General features: G+C 39.9%; 1 protein-coding gene and 1 pseudogene across 6 annotated transcripts in view; one reads left to right on the top strand and one right to left on the bottom strand.

Moving 5' to 3' along the window:
- LYPD6B (LY6/PLAUR domain containing 6B) overlaps positions 1–17033 on the bottom strand; it is a 176826-nt gene that overhangs the window by 146285 nt on the left and 13508 nt on the right. The window lies entirely within an intron of this gene.
- Positions 163–499, top strand: LOC100613067 (thioredoxin-like; annotated as a pseudogene).

Genomic DNA, 17033 nt, shown 5'->3' with positions numbered 1-17033 from the left:
AAAGAACTTCGGGGTGGGGGTTGGGGGAAAGCAGTTGAAACTTCAGAAAGGTATGGACAGGGAAGTAAAAATGAGTTTTAAGAAGTGATCTGGAACAGTGTGGAACAAGAGACGGAGGAGATAATTTTTAGAAATGTTTCTTAGAAGACCCCATCAGCCAAAATGGTGAAGCAAATTGAGCAGAAGTTTGCTTTTCAGGAAGCCTTGGAGGCTGCAGGCGATAAACCTGGAGTAGTTGACTTCTCAGGTACATGATGTGGGCCTTGCAAAATGATCAAGCCTTTGTTTCATTCCCTCTCTGAAAAGTATTCTAACATGATATCCCTTGAAGTAGATGTGGATGACTGTCAGGATGTTGCTTCAGAGTGTGAAGTCAAATGCATGCCAACCTAGTTTAAGAAGGGACAAAAGGTAGGTGAATTTTCTGGAGCTATAATAATAAGGAAAATCTTGAAGCCACCACTAATGAATTAGTCTAATCATGTTTTCTGAAAACATAACCAACCATTGGCTATTTAAAATTTGTAATTTTTTATTTATAAAAAGTATAAAGTGTGGAGACTATATACCCAACTGCCATCTGCGTGACAATAAAATATTAACTCAAAAAGAAAGTGTTACTAATGTTCTCTGAAAGATGCAAATGAAGCTTGAAAATTCAGAAATACTTGTTTGCTACTTTAGTTTCTGAACTGTGTTCCTCTCAATGGTAAGTTGTATCAATTACTCTTGGAACAACTAGACTTGGAGAAAGAGTCTAACTTGTGGACATAAGAAATGCACCAAGTTTTTCATTTAACATAATACATTCTGCATTATTGAGGGCAATGATGTATTCCAAAACAAAGCATGGTAAAGTGGCTACAGGAAAAATCATGGCCAGACTTCTCCTGCCCTACCTCAAACACAGAAGCCAGTTATTCTACAAAGGTTAAAAATTACATGCTGATTTCTTCTCAAACTGCCTAAAAAAGCAGAGATTTGGGCAAAGACTTTTCCAGTCTCAGTAAAGAAGCCCGAAAAACAAAAACCTCCATCCTCACAGTGGTGAGGTGTTCCCCACTCACCTTAGAAAAACAGGACTTTCTGTTGAGATCATTCCCTCCCTCTCCCCTCCTATCAGGCCAGTTTGAGAGGAGGGTGGTCACGCATTCTTCCAAAGCAAAAGCTTTTCTACCCTCTAGAAAGTTTTGGTCAAAGAAGATTCACATATAATACAGAATACATGCTACCAGTGAGTAGTAAATTAATTTTTTCTGTTGCACTAAGAAGATAATAATTCTCCATTTGGACTGTAAAATAACTATTTGAGACATTAATGATTATACCAGGAATCTTCCTAAATTATATAAAATTTAAATAAAAATTAGAGAAAAAATTTTCTTTTAAGACAAAGATTATCTAAGAGCATTCCCTTAAACCAAAGGAAAAAAGCAAAGACTATATAGTATCACTTTATAGCCCTATGAGGATAATATATAATGCCTACAATCAGAAAAAAAAACAAAGTTTTAAAAAATTATACACAGAAAAGATAGGAAAAAATATATATACTTTTCAAATCTTATCAATAAATATACTAGAGGGGTAAATTGCTTTTTACTTTTCACTTTTCTGTGTTTTCTGAAGCTCTCATAGCATGTATTAATTTATAATGGAAAATTAATTTATAATGGAAAACAACTTTTTAAAAGATGTTTAAATTATTAAAACATTCAAAGATTAAAATGTTTATTAAGGATCATAATGAATAAATATAAAATATGATCGGGAAAAAGCATTCACAACTGATCATGCCACCTTTCCCAGATAAACCATTTACATATTATGTACCAGCACTTCTCAAACTGAAGCAGGCATAAGAACCACCTGCAGAGTGTGTTGAAATACAGGTGATAGGAATAGTAGGCAGCCATAAAAAATAAGGAAATCATGTCCTCTGCAGGAACATGGATGTGGCTAGAAGCCATTGTCCTAAGCAAATTAACATGGAACAGGAAACCAAATACCACATATTCTCTCTTAGAAGTGAGACCTAAACATTGGGTACTCATGGAAGTAAAGATAGCTACAATAGACACAGGACTACTAAAGGGGAGTGGAAGGAAGGGGTGCAAAGGTTGAAAAGCTAACTATTGGGTACTATCCTCACTATCTGGGTGACAAGATCAATTGTACCCCAAACCTCAGCATCATACAGTATACCCATGTAACAAACTTGCACATATACCCCCTAAATCTAAAATAAAAGAAACCAAGGAGTAATAAATAGAGGATGAGAGCAAATGAGAAAAGAGAGGAGGTAGTGCAGAGAAGAGAAGAGGAGGGAGAATGTTGGAGGGTGAAGAAGGAATCAAAGGTAGCATGGAGTATGTTATGCCATATACATAACAGTTGCTCAAAAATATTTATTAAATTTGAAGTTAATAAATGTTTTTGAGCAACTGTTATGTATATGGCATAACATTGGAACCAACCTAAATGTCCAACAATGATAGACTGGATTAAGAAAATGTGGCACATATACACCATGGAATACCATGCTGCCATAAAAAATGATGAGTTCATGTCCTTTGTAGGGACATGGATGAAGCTGGAAACCATCATTCTCAGCAAACTATCCCAAGGACAAAAAACCAAACACTGCATGTTCTCACTCATAGGTTGGAATTGAACAGTGAGAACACATGGACACAGGAAGGGGAACATCACACACCGGGGCCTGTTGTGGGGTGGGGGGACGGGGGAGGGATAGCATTAGGAGATATATCTAATGTAAATGACAAGTTAATGGATGCAGCACACCAACATGGCACATGTATACATATGTAACAAACCTGTACGTTGTGCACATGTACCCTAAAACTTAAAGTAGAATTAAAAAAATAATAAATTTGAAAAAAAAAAAGGAAACAAATAATGGTTAATAGAACATAGTGTCTCTAGACACAAGACACAAATGGGTAGCCAAAAATGGTACTGCCCAATCTGTGCCATGGGCCACTGAACTACAGCCCATGAACTAGCAGCCTATTTTTGTAAATAAAATTTTATTAGGGCCGAGTGCGGTAGCTCAGACTCGTAATCCCGACACTTTGGGAAGCCAAGGTGGGCAGATCTCTTGAGTTCAGGAGTTACAAACCAGCCTGAGTAACAAGGCGAAAACTAGTCTCTATGAAAAATACAAAAAAAAAGGGCCAGACACAGTGGCGTGCCCCTGTAGTCCCAGCTACTTGGGAGGCTGAGGCAAGAGGACTGCTTGAGCCTGGGAGGTGGAGATTGCAGTGAGCAGAGATAGTGCTACTGCACTTCAACCTGGGCATCAGAGCAAGACCTTGCCTCAAAAATAAATAAATAAATAAGTTGTATTGGAACACACAACACAAAAGACCCCCACAGGTGATAGAACCTGATAATCTGCATTTTAACAAGCTCTCAAGTAGTACTGATGCTGCCAATCAACCAGGCTCACTTTGAGTAACCAGGTTTGATGCAGCAGGAAGTAACTGGAGTCTAGCTTGGGTTCTCTCCCAGGAAGCATGCCACGCTTATTCTAGATTGGGCAGAAGAGAAAGTGAACTCAAGATTCCACCTTCTTTCAGAGTTCTAAAGCAGGAGCACAGATTCATTTCTCTCTAATCAACCCTTGGTGATTAAATGCTTAGTCATGTCCTTACTAGGGGGCCAATGAAATTAAGATAATCATGATTCCAGGACTAACGAGCTTGTTACAGCATCTGATGGGACCAGCCTTTGGATCAACTTGGCAGACTGCCTCTGCCCTCCCTAGAATTCTCCATACACTTAGCAAGTCTTTTGACAGTAGTTTTCAAACACACATTGTTTCCTACAATGATTTTGTTGGATGTCTAAGAATAGGAGGTAGTCCATGAATTCAGTATCTATCAGTCGTAAGGAGACAAAAGAAGGCAGACATACACTTCATGAGCTGCCCAAGAGGGAGGGAGGGTGAACTTCAAAACAGTTCAGGCAGTCCCTGCCCTTTTACTCCCAACCATGCACTCCTCAGACACATCGCAGTCCTCTGGGAATCAATGCCAAAAATCATACTCAGAAACTCCATAAAACCTCAGTAATAGACTGCAGTGCCTAAGAAATTACTCAGGCCCCACTCAAACTCCTGTACCAGGCCAGCCAACCAAAGCACCAGAGGGTGACCATCATGTTTCCTTACACCCTAAGGAAGAAGGTACCTGGCTGAGAGGCCTCCACGTTCCAGGCAGTGACAGCCCCTGAGAGGAACTAACTTAATTAACCATTCAGATGAGCACAGAGAATTCCCACCAGCCTCCAGGTCCCCAAACGCCACATCTGCCATTTATTCCCAGTGCTGTCATTTCCTGCCTGCAGTGAGCTAATTACACGCAGTGGGAATTCTGGAGCTGCCGGTTCTAATGTTTATCTACTGTTAACTTGTTGTGTGACCTCAAAGATATGTCTCTAGTGCCTTTATTTCCTCTGCTATAAAAGCAAGATAAGGGAATGACATGCTTGACAAAGTGTCCTAATATAATACTATAGTCATTGCTATCCTCAAGATGCTCACAGGAATTGTAATTAACATGTCTCTTTTACTGAGGCCTTTAAAGATAACTGATGACATGTTGTCAAAAGTATGGGATCTCAAATGATATTTTCTCTTTTGTTAAAACAGGTTTTAGTGGCAAATGCTACCTATAAAACTGTTGATAAAAGCGGTATTGAATGTGCTTCTTTGTAAATCATTGATTCATTCAAGGGAGTGTCCATAACCATAACTCTAATCATGACTTCATAAGTAGAAAATATACTAGAAAAGTCATCCTAAGTTAGTTTTCCATAACCTTAATATCCAGCATTGGAAACATAAGCAAAATAGGGCTGTACTTCTAAAACTATGTTTTAGAAGACTAGTTAGTGACAAAGTCTGTGCTGCTGTATCAGAAAAGCTGGTTACAAAACATTTTGTATAAAAAACAATCAGTATAACCAGATTTTGTAAGTCTATATGGCCATGGAAAAATATTCAATAAATGGTAGCTATTAAATTCCGCATCTATCTGCTATGGCCGTTGCCCTTTTCTTCTGCATTTGAGTTAGCAATATATTCCAGTTATAACATATTGTTAATCATTTATGTGTCACAAATTTACTGTGAATTGTCCCAGTCTTTTATATAGAAGTTTTAAATTAAAATATTCAAACTTGTTTGTTTTTTTCCTTGCTAGTTGCTTCTTTTGCTTTAAAGCCACAGAAATTGTCGTTCCTGTGCAAACCTAATACATATTATGTTTTCGGCTACTTTTTCTATAATTTGATTTGCAATATTCAACCCTTTGGAATTTATTTCTGGGATATGGCATGTTTAGTGGGTTCTAAATTGATACTTTATTATGTTCAACCCCTGTGTTAAATAATCCTTTCTCACTACTTTATTTTGAAAACTTTAGCTACATGTAGTTGGCAAATTATCCTAATTCACTTTTAAAATATAAGACATAAACAACTCAGAGTAAAAACCCAAATATACATGGCAGCTTTTTAAGAAATCTCAGTCAGACATTATCAACAAATCAAATCATCATCAAGCCATTTCCACCTCAGTGGAGCATCAATCAGCTAAGAATTCCTGTTAAAATCAGTCCTTCCTATTTAGGGGAAGACTTTGACAATGTAATTGTAGGGTATATAAGTATATGGTAGCTGAGTCACCAACTACTGCTTGAATTCAATAGTGTTATGGGGCGGGGCTACTTCTTGGGTGGCAATGTTATTCTGTCCCTGAAACAACTGAAAATAACACCCCTTGGCCCGAAAAAAATAAAAGTAAAGAAGTAAAACTCATTGTTTAATTTGGTCAAGATTTGGCACCATCGTTTTCACTCTACTGATTTTTCCTCCAGATATATTACAAACCTGACATACACGAAATGTACCATATAAATTTGCACTTGTTAGGTTTCTAATGTCTGCATCTTGCCATTCCCATTAAGATATAAGTTCCTGAAATGCAAAGGCTGTGCTTAATAGGGAAGGAAGGAAGAGAGAGAGAGAGGGAGAAAGGGAAGGAGGGACTTGGTGAACCTTGCAGCTCCTTCTTTACCGAGCCTTGCTTACAGGGGACACTCAGGAAAATCTGCCATTAGACAACTATTTCAGGACTTCAGCCACAAATGATACTTAACCAAAAAAAAAAAAAAAAAAGAACATGTATCACTGAAAGCTTTCATTTGAATTCATCTCCCCTACTGACTAATACAGACAGATTTTTGCCATCGATTCACACCCTGAAGCACAGGACATGATGATCTTTCTTTTCATTTGCATAGCAACGATTTGTCATTATCTGGCCCTATTTTTTACTCAACAAAATAACATTGCACCTTTAAGATTTCTGCATGTCTATTCTTGTCGTGGTTATTTTGAATTATGCCTTTTAGAAGCAAGTACTTTAAGAAAAAAAAAATCATCACTTCTCAGGTATACATTTGGCTTGATTTTATAATGTAAGCTTTTCTGGGTTCATTTTCCTGTTGCTTTTCCATGCAGGGAAGGAATGCCTGAGAGAGGTTCCTCTGGAGCAACAGAGTTGATGAAGTCCTCAACTTTGTAATCTCTGCTTTTAATCCCCTTCTCTAATAAATGGGCTAGAGAAAGCACTGCCATCATCGTGATCATCATCAATGCTACAATTTACTGAGCATCTTCTAGATGCCAATCACACTGCTACATATTTTACATGTTATTTTCAGTGCTGTTTTTGTTATCCAAAAGATTCTGCCGGGCGCGGTGGCTCACGCCTGTAATCCCAGCACTTTGGGAGGCCGAGGCAGGTGGATTACCTGAGGTTGGGAGTTCGATACCAGCCTGACCAACATGGAGAAACCCCGTCTCTACTAAAAATACAAAATTAGCCTGGCGTAGTGGCACATGCCTGTAATCCCAGCTACTTGGGAGGCTGAGGCAGGAGAATTGCTTGAACCCGGGAAGGCAGAGTTTGTGGTGAGCTGAGATGGCGCAGAGCTGGGATTGCGCCATTTTTACTCCAGCCTGGGCAGCAAGAATGAAACTCCATCTCAAAAAAAAAAAAAAAAGATTCTACGATGTTTCTCCTTCCTATCCCTGAAAAAATGCTCAATTTAATCTTACACTTAATTATTAGGTGTAATTTTAGAGATAATGTTTAACTTTTTAACCTAATAAATAACTATCATTATAAGAAATTTGATGCTTACTTTTATAATGTACTTATATTCTCAAATGTAAAATAGAAAAGTATACCCTATAAGAATGTCTTGCCTGTCCCCATTTCTCTCTTTTCTGTCTGGGAAGAATGGATATGTTTGTCATACAGCATAAGGAATCCAGGGAAAAGGAGGGAGATTATTTTACATGCTGGCAAAAGAATGGTATTTGACTCCTTCCATCACTGCCCCCATCCTCCAAAGCCCCGGGGAATCCAGGAGAACTGAGAGGTAGAGTTACACACCAATAAATACTATCTGGGCTGCCTCCCCCTGTCCTTTCTCCCAGCATTTGTCTAGGGTGACAACTTGAGAGTCAGGCTTGCCTCACAGGGGGCTACCAGGGAGAAGAAAGAAAACCCCAAGGAATCCACCAAAAATGCAATTCCTTCAATTATATTGGAATAGAGTCACCTAAAAACACATATAAACAGACACATATTTTATTACTAAATCTAAACATTAAGTCTTATAGCAATTTACATTCATGACAAACCATGTTCAAGAATGCACTGCAAGGATCGCTGGAGCCCAGGAGGTCAAGGCTGCAATGAGCTATGATGGCTCCACTGCACTCCATCCTGTGGGACAGAGCAAGACCCTGTCTCAAAAAAAAAATGCACTGCAGCCTGGTAAGTCTGAGAAAGGCTACAGAGCATGCCTGCAGAAACACCTCTGCTCATCTCTAAGCTTTCCATTAAGTATTACTGGAGATACCACCATCCTCACCTCATTCCGCAGAGTCTAGATCCAAATCCACACTAGCATATTTTCCCTTCTCTCTCAAAGGCTCTGAAAGCAAGAGAAAGAACACATTTGCTAGGCCCAAAGGTTAAGTTCTAAATGACTGTAGGAAGGTCACTAATTGAAACCAGACCCTTGGGGTACCAAGCATGCCCAAGGTTGGTGTCGAGTGCCCCTCATGGAAGCTCCCTCTGGGAAGCTACAAAGATGCAGATCAGGAGACATTAAATGCAGCCTGTGCCCCATAATGTTGACCCTGATCCTTCACCTCTCCCTGTGCTCCTACCCTTTTGGAAGTGACTCTGTAGCTCCTCCTACTATAGGAGAGCAATATAATTCTGGGCTTTGCTGGGTGGAAGCCTAGACCTTAAGAGGATTGCAAGTTTCCTCTTACCCCTGACAGCTGTACCACTGCCTTGGGAAGCTGCCCCGGGATGCCACTGCCCTCAGCTTGGGTCCCAAACTGCATGTCCAGCCAGGTCTCAGCCAAACCCCAGGAAACTCACAAATGCAGGAGTAATAATAAATAATTGTTGTTTTAAGCCACTGTGTTTTACAGTATTTTTACATGGTATTATTACACCAGTTAACTAATACACAGTGTAGGAGATTGCTTATAGAAAATATGATATGTCCCCTTCCCAGAAAAGGGATAACTAGATTTTTGTATGTGCTGTAGTTATGAGAGGTTTAGGTGAATTTACTTAGTTATTGCTCATAACAACCCTACAAGACAGATAAGATTTTTATCCCTATTTTAAAGATACAGCAGCAGAGACAGTTAAGTAACTTGCCCACAGTTGGAAAGTGGTCAAGGCAGGATTCGAACCCCAGTCACCTGGACCCGGAGCTGTTGCTTGTAACTTCTGTGCTAAATGGCCTTGCAAAGTGCCTAGCCCACCTTGCCTAACCATTTGCTGTGGGTTCCCATGCCCTCTGGATAACATCTGACCTGACCAGCACTAGTAATTAGTGCAGTAGTCAAGGCCCTGCATAGCTCAGTGCCTGATTATCCTGTCCTGACTCCTGCCCCCTCCTCCTCCTCCTTCTCCCTCCCTACCCCTCCCTCAAGGCCTGCTCCGACCATGCTGAGCCTACAGTTTACCAAATCCACCAACTCCCTCACACCTTTGCACCAGCCACTCCTGCCTGAACCACCTTTAGGTCACCTTCTGGGACACAGGCCCAGGGAAAACTTCTGAAGGAACCATTTCCTGTCCCCAGGCAAGTGCACAGGCTGCTTTATTCTGAGTGTTCTCCCAGGCTCCAGAAAGTTCTCTACAGAGCACTAAGGACTCCAGGCTGTGGCTGTCTGCTCAGTTCTTGTCTGAGCAGGATGAAAGCCCCTTGAGAGCATGGCCTAAGACCTGTTCATCTTTCAGCCCAGGGTCAGCAGGGTGCCTGCTCCCATAGTGAGAATGCAGTAAAAACTGGCTACATTAAAAGGCAGGTGAACGGAACAACGCCGTAATGAAGAAATGGATACGGAGACAGGAGATTTGAAATTTCATTTTAAAATAACCAAGTCTTCATTTCTAATAACGTTAATTAAACTGCTCAACACTCCTGGGTCTCCAGCTATATATTCTTCAGTTGGAATCCTTCTTTCATAACGGTTTCCTCTGCCAAGGCTGATGTGTTCAACAGAATGTCTTGGGACAAGTGACAAAAGGCACTATATTGGCTTGGAACCATGGAAGGAATTGAAGGCCTACTTCCTAAACATTCATTCCTGGCAACGCAAAAGTCCCTGTACTGTGCTTCCAAAGGAAATGGAGGAAAGTGTGTGGCACAGGAATGCACATTATTAAGGAGTGAAAGGAAAAGATTCCCATGACAGGGAACAGAGAGGTAGGGACTTGATATGGGGTCGAAAAGACTTACTTAACAGGAGCTAGCAAGTGACTCATGGGGAGGCCCAACCCTCACTCAGAATCCTGTGCAGCTGACAGGTGGTTATTACTGCCATGCCCTCAGGCTTCCCTCAAAGAGTCAGGGCTCCGTGGCCTGGCAATACCTACAGAGAGCTGAACAGGGCACAAGATGGAGACCGTGGCTGCCCTCAAAATCTCACATCTCCAGGCCTCTTACAAGAGACAGATCACAATCATGAAGCATAAAGGGAACTATATCCAAGAAGAGTGAAATAGACTGGCTGGGCGCTGTGGCTCATGCCTGTAATCCCAGCACTTTGGGAGGCTAGGGCAAGTGGATCACCTGAGGTTAGGAGTTCAAGACCAGCCTGGCCAACATGCTGAAACCCCATGTCTACTAAAAATACAAAAATTAGCTGGGCGTCGTGGCAGACGCCTGCAATCCCAGCTACTAGGGAGGCTGAGGCAGGAGAATCTCTGGAACCTGGGAGGTGGAGGTTGTAGTGAGCTGAGATGACATCACTGCATTCTAGCCTGCGGGACAAGAGCAAAACTCCATCTCAAAAATAAAATAAAATAAAAGAGTGAAATGGACTGTTTCTAGAGTCAGAGGCTGAGACTCCATAAACACAAATTCCTGTCCCAATGACAGCCTCATAATCACTAATGAGCAGTGTTTCTGTTGCTGAAAACACACATTCCTTGCTTGTGTTACCTGAGAAAGATGGGGAGCCCCAGAATAATGGATGCTTCTTGGTCTCTTTTACATTAAGCTTGGACCAAAATGCGGAGTTATAGACAACTGAATGTAAGAATCAGAAGAGATCTTTGAGATCAGGGCACCTAGTAGTTTTCACTTTGTTCAAACAAAAGCTTACAAAAGCATAAATATAGGAGAGGAAACTGAGACTGCTCCCATTGGAGTATAGGGGCCAGGAACCCCAGTTGTTGGTGCAAGGACAACCTCTGAGATGGCTTGATGGAGGCTTGGGAATTTGGTTGGAAAATCACGCATTTAGTCCAAACCTGCATTTTGCAGATATGAAAACTATGGTTCAGAGGGCCAAGGCAACTCATCCAAGGTAACTCATCCAAGGTCACACAGTCAGAAGGCAGAAGGACCAAGAACAGAACTCAGGTTCCTGGCTGCCAGTCAAAATGCCCTTTCTTCTACATGTTGAATGCCACCCATTTCCTAGGAATGGACCTCCATACTTTCCCTGCCTCAGTCCCCATTAGCAAGTTCCAGGCCACTCTAGGGCTTAGGCTATGGTAAACAGTAACTGAGTAACAATACGTCTTACGGATGCATTCATCACACATCACAGGGAAAGCTCTGCTATGACCACCAATCCCCACCCCAGCTCAGCCCTGAAACGGTCAAATAATCGGAGGCTTGCGATGACCTGCAACTTTCTCAGGATCCCCTTTCCACCCCCTTTCCTCTTCTGTTGCATTTCTTACAGCACTGAATTAAAGGACTGCCTGCAATGCTGTAATTCTTCCATTTGCTGGGTTCGTCCCTACACAGTATTTGTGTTTGGTTTTAAAATGCTGTTTGCTCCACTTTTAATTTCCTTTTAGAGAGCTGCAAGAGAGAAGCCAATATTTAGTCATAGGGACTGGAGGGGACTTTACAAACCGCTTACAAGGCAAAAATAGAGTAGTTATTTTCCTATTTCCCTTCTGATTGAATTGGCTGCTGTATCATATGCAGTAAACAATGTGAACCCGAAAGCATTTTTACATCCTTACCTCACCCTTTCATGTAATCAAAAGAAAAAATGCACTGTAATAAAAAAAAAAAGTGCAGGGCAGGGTCAGGGTGGGAGACTAGAACTTTGTATTTATTTAAAAGTTAATTAAACTTGAAAGGTTTGTGGAGACAATTCATTTTCTTTTGTAGCCTGAGACCATAAGTTTTGCATTCCATTTTGCCAATAGAATAATAAAAAGTAACCTGATGTTATTTTCATCCTAATAATAAATAATATATAATAAAACTAGAATAAAGAGTTTCTTTTTAAATAGAAAAGTAAAAATGAAAACACATGAGTCATACAAGTCTGAATTGACTTATCAAAAAACTACATAAATCATTTTAAGGTATGACCTATGTAATTGCTTTACTTTCACTCTTTTCTGGAAAGATGACTTTGCAGTAAGCACACAGGCTTGACTTTGCAGGCATCCTAGTTAATCCTCTGAATTGACAAATTTTAAATAGATGGGGTATGCTCTTTACAAAGAAAGCTGAACATACAACTAATAAGAACAGGAAGGACCCCCAAAGCTTTTGGGTAACTCAGATGTGGAGTCGGATAACGTACCCTCCTTGTCAGTTCCTGGTCATAAGCATCTATGGACAATGCTGAGTAGTCTTCGCAGGTGAGGAGAAGCAGGAATCCTAGGCGAGTCATATTGAAGATGAACGCATGGCTGGTGTTAGATTACCCAAACCAGACACAACAAATGGAGCCAAGAGTGGGCTGTACACAGATTGCCTCCCTACAGAGGATGTTGTATGTATGTGTGTGCATGCATGTATGTGCATGCATGTGTGTACGATAAAACATTTCAAAGAAATAAGAGTTACTGATGAGAGAGAACAAGAATTGTTAAATAAGGTAAGCAGTTCCTCCTCTTGGAAAATGTGGACTCACTGGAAAAAAAGATTTCCAAGGCTCCAGTTCTACAATTCTTTGATTCTACAAGGTAGAAAGTGAATCTTCCAACAGCACATTGAGACCCCAAAATCCTGATGGTGAAGCCCACGTTGGTCACCTGTTTCCTTCTGACAGTGGTTACTCTTTAATGGAAACCACTTGCCAGAATATGAAACTTCCTAATCCCTGTGTGTCTCCCCTCCATGAGTACCCTGGGGACATGGCCTGTGTTTCATTCATCTTTGGGATCCCAGCACAGTACCTGAAGCATACAGTGGGCACCCCAAATTGTGGAAAGGCAGGATAGAAGGCTAGTACTTAAATTTTATTCAAAATATTGAATACTTACATATTGGATAATGTTAGTCAAACTCCTTGGCACCTATGTGTTACATGAATATGTTCTTCAATTAAAATATTTCTTTTCTAGTAGCCATTATGCCAAGCCTCCCTATGCACAGGACAAAGGAAATATTCCCTAGGAGAAATCAGCCCGTACCTCCTGCTCTATCACTCAGATTCTTAAGAGTATAAAAGTGATCATAGAAAAACAGCATAAATCACACTTGCCATCTCACTGATCAGGAATGTCAGACAGAACAAGACAAGGATGTTGCTCTCAGCACTATGTGCTGTCTTTTCTAGCAAAGGCAATTAGGCAAGGAAAAGAAATAAAAGGCATTCAGATTGGAAGAAAGAAGTAATACTACCTCCATTTGGAGATGACATGATCTTGTATGTAGAAAACCCTAATAAATTCACCAGCAAACTGTTAGAGTTAATTGACAAGTTCAGCAAGATTTCAGGATACAAGATCGAAACACAAGAATTAACTGTATTCCTATGCACTACCAATGAACAACCCCCAAAATGAAACTGACAATGTCATTACACTGCATCAGAAAAGATAAAGCAGGAATCAATTTAACAAGAGAAGTGCATAACTTGTAAGCAGAAAATTATAAAACATCATTGAAAGGAATGAAAGAAGACCTAAGTAACCGGAAAAGCATCCCGTTTTCATGACTGGAAGACTTACATTGTTAAGATGGCAATACTCTTCACATTGATTTACAAAATCAGTGCAACCTCTAGCACAATTCCAGCTGGCCTTTTTGGTAGAAATTAACAAGCTCATCCATGGAAATGGAAGGGACCCAGAATAGCCAAAATAACACCGAACAAGAAGAAAAAAGTTGGAAGACTTATACTTCTCAATTTCAAAACTCTCACAAAGCAACAATAATCAATATTTTGTGGTACTGCCAACAAGGACAGATGCACAAATCAATGGAATAGAATTGAGAATCTAGAAATAAAGCCATGTATTTATGGTCAGTTGACTTTTGACAAGGTTGCCAAAACAATTCAATGGCAGAAAGAACACTCTTGGCAACAAACAGTGCTGGGACAACTGGGAAGCCACATGCAACAGAATAAACGTGGACTCCTAACTCATACTGTATACAGAATTGACTAAAAATAGATCAAATATCTACATGGAAGAGCTGAAATTATAAAATTCTTAGAAGAAACCTATGTGACCTTGGATTAAGCAATGGTTTCTTAGATGTGATGCCAAAAGCACAAGCGAAAAAAAGAAAAAAAATAGATAAATAGGACTTCATCAAAACTAAAAACTTTTTTTTTTTTAAATAGGGTATCACTCTGTCACTCAGGCTGGAGTGCCGTAGTGCAATCATGGCTCACTGCAGTCTCAAACTTCTGGGCTCAAGAGATTCTCCAGCCTCAGCCTCCCGGGTAGCTGGAACTGCCGGTGCACGCCACGATGCCAGGCTAATTTTATTTTTTCTTTTTTGTAGAGACAGAATCTGCTGCATTGCCCAAGCTGGTCTTGAATTTCTAATCTCAAGTGATCCTGCCACCTCGGCTTACTCAGGTTACAGGTGTGAGCCACTGCACTGGTCAAAATTAAAACCTTTCGTGTTTCGTGTTTCAAAAGATACTACTAAGAGAATGAAAAGACAGCTTACAGAATGCAATAAAATATTTGCAAATCTTATATCCAATAAGGGTCTACTATCCAGAATACGTGAAAATAAGAAAATAACTCTAGAATAAAAAGACAAAAGAATCTTAAAATGGCAAAGTATTTAAACAGATATTTCTCCAAAGAAGATATACAAATGGCCAGTAAGCATATCAAAAAATTCCCAACATCATTAGTTATTAGGAAAATGCAAATTAAAACCACAAAGAAATATTACTTCACACCTACCAGAATGGCTATAGCAAAAAGATTGACAAAAAAATCGTCAGTAAGAATATGGAAAAATTGGAACCCTCATACATTGCTTGTGGGAATGTAAAATGGCACAGCTGCTTTGGAAACAGTCTGGCAACTTCTGAAAGGTTAAACATACAGTTACCATATGATCCAACAATTATACTCCTAATTGTATATGCAAGAGAACTGAAAACATTCCACACAAACACTTATACATGAATGCTTACAGAAGCATTATTTGTAATAGTCAAAAGTGAAAACCACCCAAATGTCCATCAACTGATAAATGGATAAACAAAATGTGGTATATTCGTACAACGGAATATTATTCAGCCATCAAAAGGAATGAAGTACTGGCTTATGTTATAACCTTGAAACCATTATGAACCTCAAACCTTGAAAGCATATGCCAAGTGAAAGAAACCAGACACAAGAGACCACATATTGTAGGATTCTATCTATATGAAATGTCCAGAGCAGGCAAAGGCAAATCCATCAAGACAGAAAGTGGATTAGTGGTTGCCAGGGAATGGGGGGAGGTGGGAACAGGAAGCAGTTGTTAATGGGTATGAGATTTCTTTTTGGAGTGATAAAACCCTCCTGGAATGAGGTAGTGATGATGGTTGCACAACTTTTTAAATATATCAGAAACCACTGAATCGTATACTTTAAAGAGGTAAATTTTATGGTATGTGTATTATATCTCAATTAAATAATAACAGTGAGATACTTTCATATACTATTGGTGAAAATGTTCAGTGATAGAACTTCTTGGAAGAGAGGTTTGAAAATGGGTATTATATTTGACCCAATAGTTCAAATTTAAGAATTTAACCTCAGTAAATAATTAGGAATGTTACAACTTTAGCTGTAAACACGTTCTCTGCAATGTTGTTTATAGTATCAAAATATTGGAAATATCCTAAAGGTACAATGAAGACTTTGTTAAGCTATTTATGGTACATTCATTCAACAGAATACAATTCAGTCATTAAAATTATGTTTATGATATACTGTTAACAAGACAAGGAATATAAAAGCACAATGTGCAGTATGATCCTATTTTGTTTTTTTTAACTATGTATCTATCTTACCTCCATATGTATGTATGTATGTACGAATGAAAGGTATCTATCATACCTCCATATTATAGAAATCATAAAACTATTCTGTCCAACACTAGCTGGTAGACACATGCGAATATTTAAATACAAATTAATTAGAATTCATCAAAATTAAAAAATTCAACTCTTCAGTTGCACTTTCCACATGTCAAGTGCTCAATAGCCTCCCAAGAACAGTGGCTACTGTATGGGGTGGCAGACAGCATTTCCATCAAGGCAGAAGCCTCCATTGAAACAAGCCAATAGAGAAGAATGGACACCAAATGGGCTTATGGCGGCTTCTCGTTTTCTTCTCTTTATGTTTATTTTCCCCTTTTTCTATAATAAACATAAATGTTTAGAATAAAAGAACATTGTTATTTTATTTTTTTAAAGAGTCAAGGTAAACTAAAACAGGGAAGAAGGGGACTCAAAAAGCACTCACAGGCATAGTCACCCACTTGGCGTGCTGCAAATTGAGCAAGTCCCTTCAATCTGGACAGCAGTGGGGCTGGTGTTCATCATCTCCTTTGCCCAGGCAACACCTCTGCACCCACCGAGCTGTGGTTGGTGGGGAATAGGGAGTAGCCCCAGACAACACCACAGACTCCCAGTGTCCTTACCTGAAGTTCAGCAATTTTCCACGAATAAATTCTTCTCAGGTTGTTGCATGCCTTTGATAGATTACCAGAGTGATAAAATGGCTGCTTCTGTTCATTTTGTCCAGATTTATAGTAGCTTTCAGGGAAAGAGAACTTGCTGACCTCCTCATTTGGCCATAGCCAGAAGTCCTGACTCCTAACATAGATTTAAAAAGTAATAATCCTGGAAAGGCACATGGTTCACACCTGTAATCCCAGCACTTTGGGATGCTGAGGCGGGCAGATCATGAGGTCAGGAGATCGAGACCATCCTGGCCAACATGGTGAACCCCTATCTCTACTAAAAATACAAAAACTAGCTGGGTGTGGTGGGGCGTGCTTGTAATTCCAGCTACTCGGGAGGCTGAGGCAGAAGAATCGCTTGAACCCAGGAGGCGGAGGTTGCAGTGAGCCAACACTGTGCCACTGTACTCCAGCCTAGCGACAGAGCGAGACTCCATCTCAAAATAATAATAATAATCCTAGTATTGTATGAGGCTTAGGAGAAAATGC

Source organism: Pan troglodytes, chromosome 13 (assembly GCF_028858775.2).
Source record: "Pan troglodytes isolate AG18354 chromosome 13, NHGRI_mPanTro3-v2.0_pri, whole genome shotgun sequence".
Lineage (NCBI taxonomy): Eukaryota > Metazoa > Chordata > Mammalia > Primates > Hominidae > Pan > Pan troglodytes.
Note: the sequence above shows the minus strand (reverse complement) of the source record. Positions and strands in the feature narration are given on the sequence as shown.